The 6,902-nt window shown below is 38.8% G+C and overlaps 1 non-coding gene across 1 annotated transcript; it reads right to left on the bottom strand.

The window, feature by feature from the left end:
* Positions 1 to 613: 613 nt before the first annotated feature.
* Positions 614 to 685, bottom strand: Trnac-gca (transfer RNA cysteine (anticodon GCA)). The gene has a single exon. It is a non-coding gene; the product is annotated as a tRNA-Cys (tRNA).
* Positions 686 to 6,902: the final 6,217 nt, after the last annotated feature.

The following is a 6,902-nucleotide window of genomic DNA, read 5'->3' as shown; positions in this document are numbered from 1 at the left end:
ATGAAATTTGTCAGTATCATTAACAGCGCCCTTGGGTATTAAAAATGCGATTATTGCCGTCATCCCTGCAGGAAGGCTAACCGAAATGACCGTTATTCTTGCCGCTGCCACAGACGAAATCTCGACAATAACAGCCTGGCCACCACCACGTGTAATGGGCGGTCACATTGTCGGTTGACAGGTACTTTCCCCCTCCACGGGACATCTTGAGGTATTGTAATCAGATGCTATTGCGCGTGTTCCGTTATTAGCGTTTGAGCCAAATCACGGCGGAGTTAAGTACCGGGGTTTTGCATTTTAATGTCGGAGGAGCCTGTGTTAGCTGTTCGTTGCAAAATGGTGTATGCATACATATTTTGTTTCAATTGTGATATATTGATCATTAAAGACCCTGTGATAACCACCAGAATACCCATAATAGTGTACAACGATTTCAGTTACATAAGAGTCTCGCGATGGAAGATGGGTCTTATGCCTTATGTGTAACGGGGCTCATCATTCCGTATTGTGTTGCACAGACATGACTAATTGACAGCGCATTGAGTGGGGGTCACTACTGTCTGGTGGTCCTATTTAAAGAACAAGAAGAGGGGCACAGCGTCACCAAAATTGTAGGGGACACCCGGGTTCGAACAGGGGACCTCTCGATCTGCAGTCGAATGCTCCACCACTGAGCTATATCCCCATATATGGTAGGATCCATACCAAGCAATCATATAATTATGGTATCGGACCAGATGTCGCATACCACGGTCACTATCTGCTGCTCACCTCGGCTCTATTCCATTTACGTCATTTGTTGGTTCGTTATGACACAGTTGACGTGTTTAGTTGCATCAACATATTATTCCACACGCAATGAACGCTACTATCCACACTGTCCAGCTGATAACCCATTTATGCCAAGTGGACTCTCCCATCCTTCTAAACTGGATCAATTAATTTTCAAAAATAGAGATGTCTAGTATATTTATTTCTATATTTGGAATATTTCTTACAGAAATTCCTTGAAGCAAACAGCGCCGACTCTGATGAGACGCCGCATTATGCGGCGTCTCATCTGGGTCTACGCTGTTTGCCAAGGCTTTTTTTCTAGACGCTAGGCATAAATGGGTTAATTCTGAATAAATGGCCTTGCAAACAGTTCAATTACTATTAGAAGACGATGTACACTGCGTATGTAGTAAAATAACCATACTCGTTATGTCTTTGAATATAAGTCTTTACATAAAGTTGAACGTGCGTTTAACAAAGTTCTAGGATGATTAAAAGTGCATTAAAAAGTCTGTCTTGCAGGACCTATATTCTAGACCGGATTCTAAGAGTTAGTAAATATTTATATATGTCTGCAACGAGGTTTACTGTTAGCGATACTAATATCTCTACATAGATGATATAGATCCGAATTACTGCTTTCAATCATATCAATTATAAAAAGTTTGCTAATGCCTCCAAGCTGTGTTATAAGGCAGTTTACATCAACAGGCTCTATGAAAGAGCAGAGCATACGAGCTAGATGTCAGCAAGGAGAAGTCGTAGGTTATGATGCTCTGATTCGACTTTATTTCTTTCCTTGCACATTTAACACAGCTTGTCGTCATCCCTCAGGTGTATGAATTAACCCATTTATGCCCAGTGGACTCTCCCATCCTTCTAAATTGGACCAATTTATTTCCAAAATTAGGGGTGTCAAGTATATTTATTTCTATATTTAGAATATTTCATAAAGAAATTCATTTAAGCAAACAGCGCAGACCCAGATGAGACGCAGCATTATACGGCGTCTCATCTGGGTCTACGCTGTTTGCAATGTCCTTTTTTTCAGGACGCTAGGCATAAATGGGTTAATGGTGTCCATGCGTAGTGGCAAGGTTCCTGTTCAGATAAACGCAAGAAACGATAACGTGGTTCGGAAGGCATATTGTCACGTAATTTTCAAACACACACTGATGTTTTATTAGCCGATATGTTCTGAGCTTTGTCTGGGTTTCGAGACTCTGCGTCCATTAGTTGATGTTGTTTCTCTTATAGTGTTCGGTGGCCCGACCCAGTAGACTATCTAGTGAGATGTTGCCCATCGACCTGGATGCAAATAAGTGCTAGAGCCTAGAATTACAGTGAGTCAAAGACGTTTTTAATATCAGAGTTCCAGCCTTTATTGTAATAAAAATCCCACTTAAATGCCTTCTTTGTTAACGCATCGTCTGGCATCTTAACAAGGCATAAGGCGCAGCATCCCTATATGGTGTCTTGCGGTAGTAGTCTGCCATACCCCGTCGCCGTTAATTACAATATTTGACGCGTGTTTATGGACACTAAGTAAGGCTTGAATGGCCCTATACTGTTAAGTGTCACATTTATAAGGCGCAGCATCCCTATATGGTGTCTTGCAGTAGTAGTCTGCCATACCCCGTCGCCGTTAATTACAATATTTGACGCGTGTTTATGGACACTAAGTAAGGCTTGAATGGCCCTATAATGTTAAGTGTCACGTTTCGAGCATGTTCTGTATGTCCAAACCCACGAACTATAATGTATCACAGGAATTACACTGCTGTCATAAAGTTTGGTGTATACTGTAAACGTAAATAAGTTTATTACTTTTGCTCTATTCATACGTACATAAACAATCAAAATCAACGAACATTTCGTATAATATTTCGAAAAATAATGTTAACATATAACAAAACAATATTCCTTATAGCAATAGCAAAAATTTAAACGCTAGGTATGGTCTCGTTACATGGATTCACGCGATACAAAATGCACGATTTTTTATATATTTTTGTGTCACAATGTATTCCATGTTTATTTCCCGCCACGATATCCAAACATTTACGAGCAAACGTAAATAGCGTGCTCTCCAATGTTAAAGGTACACGTTGTTCGTTTCTGACTTTGCTTTCGGAAATGCATAACGCTCATTTTTTACGGATTTATTTTTATGCGCCATCTTTTGCACCATGCATGTCATCGACTTAATCCAGCATCTCTGGGAGATTTTCATCTTATACGTGGATGCTTAAAATTACACTGTCATCCGCGCACAGTAGGATACATATGTTTTTAACGTGGATCATTATACCACAGTTCATTTCCTTCAATTCAAAAGCCAGATCATTTATATAGAGTCCAAATAACGTCGGTGAACTTATATTTGCCTGCTTGACTGAGTCTTTGTTATACTATATTAAGCAAGCAGACCACCTTTAATGTCACAATATCGATGTCGGTGTGGTTTTGTGAGGGGTTGTACTTATCGCACTCGTTTAAAAGCCGCTTTTAATCTATAATATTTGCAAAGTCATTGTTGTTTACAATTTTTACTCAATGCTCTACTTTTACTTAATGTTGTCAACACACGTAGTCGCCGCTATACCCTTGCCAACGTACTCTAATGTGTCTACCGATGTCAAGTTGCTTCCAGTCCGACACTCAAGCCTCGAAGGGGCGTCTCCGAAATATTGTACGATCCTAGCATTCCGAAGATCACAATTTTCTGGTCACAAGGGCCATATGGAATGGAACTGTATTTTGTTGCACAAACGTCCTGACGGACAAAAATGGAAGAGCTAGTAATACTTTTATTTAAAAAATCCAAATAAATTATGTAAATTAAAAAAAAATATATATTGACACTTGCATTTTCATTCGACGAAAAATATAATTTACTTTAATACTTGTGTTATACCTCAGTCACTAATAGAGACCGATCACCTTCCGATCAGCGGACGACGTATATTTCCGCTCATCGGGCTGGCGCACGTCCGATGATGGCACGGGCACGTGGCCATTTTGAAGCATCGGGCGGCGTCCGGATTATTTTAAGTCTCACTTTAAATTTTACCCGACGTGTGTGAACGAAACGAGTTGAGATAAAACAAGATCGGACGATCAGCGCACGATTATCTCTATTTGTGACTGAGGTGTCACTCATCGGACGGCGGACGGCTCCGACGTGTCCGGTCTTCACGATGCCTGATCGGACCCATCGGCCGGCAACCGGATTATTTGTGACTGAGGTTTTTAAGCTGTGAGCTATTAAGAAAGAAGCTATTGTTTTATGTTACCCGCTACGCCGATTTGAAGTCGAACCTTCGTGACAAGGCAAATTTTGTTTAGATATTAGTTTGGGAAAACTACCCGACAATCCATAACAATGCGGTAATTATTTGCATAAAGGTATTTCGCATCTGCATCAATTGCGCACATTCAGGTTGGTATTTCGGAAAAGTGCACGAAACCTTGTAAAATGTTGACATGCGCAACTGCTCTGCATGAAATAATCGAGTGTTGTTTACCAGCAAGTGTCATGGCGATGTTTACAGCTCAACAAGATGGGAGCTGAAATCAATTTCGCTTTCATCGCGCTTGTTTATCAAAAATGTCATTTTACCTAAATTTGATACTTCAGACAGGTCTGAAATGAAATTTTATTGCATCGATTAGCGAATTTCACAATCTTATCTAGATGGAGAGTTAATGCGGGTTTTAATGAGCTTTTAACTGTGTTTTGTTGAACAAGTAATTGAATTGAAAAACTGACATTGACTCGCTATAAAGATTAATGTGTCTACCCTAATTCTCGTTTGGTCACATACAAAATCCCCGTTCTCTCTCCTAGCCATAAGTAACTACCTTGTCACGTATTGTGCATACTTACAGCAAACATTTCCGACATATTGCCACTCCATCACCTCAGGTTCATTAATAATCTTGAGGAAAATTAAATTTTACGAAAGCCCTCGTTTGACATTAATAGCAATTAGCGTGTCAGACTCGTTTTGCAGAGCAGACGAGCCGCCCCATTAACCCGGGTTAAAGATGGGTGGTGTACAGTATTCGAACCACATTTGGAAAGTCGAAGGTTAAACGTTAATGTGACACCGTTTAACATTTTGTTGAAAATGGAGGTCCTTGTAATCCATGTGCATAATACCCGAATGTGTTCATCACATAAAAAACAAAGTGTCATCCATGAAAAAACAAAAGTGTCATCCATGAAAAAACAAAAGTGTCATCCATGAAAAAACAAAAGTGTCATCCATGAAACTAGTCCCAATGTTCGTGAGTCTAGTGAGCAAATAATGTTTTAGTTCTTGAACCCGTCCCTGGTCGTCAAAGAATGTAGACTCAGGCCCAGAAAGACCTCATTTAACTTTATATTAATTAAAGACCTGCTTTTGTCACGCCATAACATAGGATGTTAACTTGTTCAAATAACAATATACAATATTATACTTTGTCACTTAAGTAATGCAAAAACATAACGATAATTTAATTATTTTAATTCCCGCGAGGAATTTTAAATGTACCTGAACATGTGGTAGAATAATTGCGTAAGAAATGTGTCGACTGATTGTTCTGTCTGCCACAAAAAACGTAAAACCTTTTTGATTGCAGAGAACTACTAACCCGTCAAAAACATAAGTATCATGGGGATGTTGTTTTCCTTTATATTTTACGGTTGCGCCTGTTAACCCAGTGAACTCTCCCATCCTTCTAAATTTGATCAATTTATTTCCAATATGAGGGATGTCTAGCATATTTATTTCTATATTTAGAATATTTCTTACAGAAGTTCCTTTAAGCAAACAGCGACCAAGATGAGACGCCGCAAGGCATTTGTTCTAGACGCTATGCATAAATGGGGAAATTATTTTAAATAAATTAAACTATACTTAAAGGAACGAATAAGCAAGTGTTTGAGCTTGGTCTTGACAAACAGTTGAAGCTAATTAACGCAGTGTGGTTACTTGTCTTTCGTGTGGTCAATTGTTATTTCGTTTGGTTAATTCAATGCATATGTAAGTTATGTTGGATCAATATCGTATATATAAACCCCCCCCCTTTGGGTATTTACCGTAAGGTCAATGCTCCCCATGTGGCCATGCCGTGTAAAACTTAAAGGCCGATAAAGGTCCATTATGATGAAATTATCGCATAGACAAATGCAATGAGTGTGAAAGTATCGTATGGTCAATGGTCTCCTCCCATATGAAAAGACAGTGTGTTCAATGATCGATTGTGTGGAAGAGCATTATGGTCAATAGTCCACTATGTGAAATAACCTTACGGTCAATGGCCTCCTTATTGAAAATACATTGTGTTCAATGGTTTTCTGAATAAACGTATCATGTCTTCAATGATCTCCTATCTGAAAGTACCATGTAGTAAACTGTCTCCTATCTGAAGGTACCATGTGGTCAATGGTGGTCTTTCTACAAGTAACATTTTTTAATTATCTCTTCTTTGAAAGAACCATGTGGCCAATAGTCTCCTTAATGAAAGAATCATGTGGTCAATTGTTTCATATTTGAAAGTACCAAGTGGTCAATTGTGATTCTATATGAAAGTATCATGTGGTCTATTTTCTCCTATATTGAAATACGAGGACCTCAATGGTTTCCTATATCAAGTACCACGTGGCCAATAGTCTCCAAAAGGAAAGTACCATATGGTCAATGGTCACCTTTAGCGAAGTACCATGTTGTCAATGGTCTCTTATATGAAAGTACCATGTGGTCAATGGTGGCCTATATTGGAAGTACCATGTGGTAAATGGTCACTTATATGAAGTAAACATGTGGTCAATGGTCTCCTTAATAAAACTACCATGTGGTCTATGGTGGCCTATTTTGAAAGTACCATGTGGTCAATGGTCTCTTATATTGAAAGTACAATGTGGTCAATGGTGTCCTTAATAAAATTATCGTGTGGTCAATGGTTTCACATATGAAAGTACGAAGTAGTCAAGTGTCTTTTATATAAAAATACAATGTGGTAAAATGTCTCATATATAATGAAAGTACCGTGTGGTAAAGTTTCTCTTTTATGGAATTACCATATTGTGAATATTCTCCTATACCAAAGTAACATGTGGTCAAATTCATCACAAAATA

This window comes from Dreissena polymorpha, chromosome 11, assembly GCF_020536995.1.
Source record: "Dreissena polymorpha isolate Duluth1 chromosome 11, UMN_Dpol_1.0, whole genome shotgun sequence".
Taxonomy (NCBI): domain Eukaryota; kingdom Metazoa; phylum Mollusca; class Bivalvia; order Myida; family Dreissenidae; genus Dreissena; species Dreissena polymorpha.
This window is presented reverse-complemented; position numbering and strand designations above follow the sequence as displayed.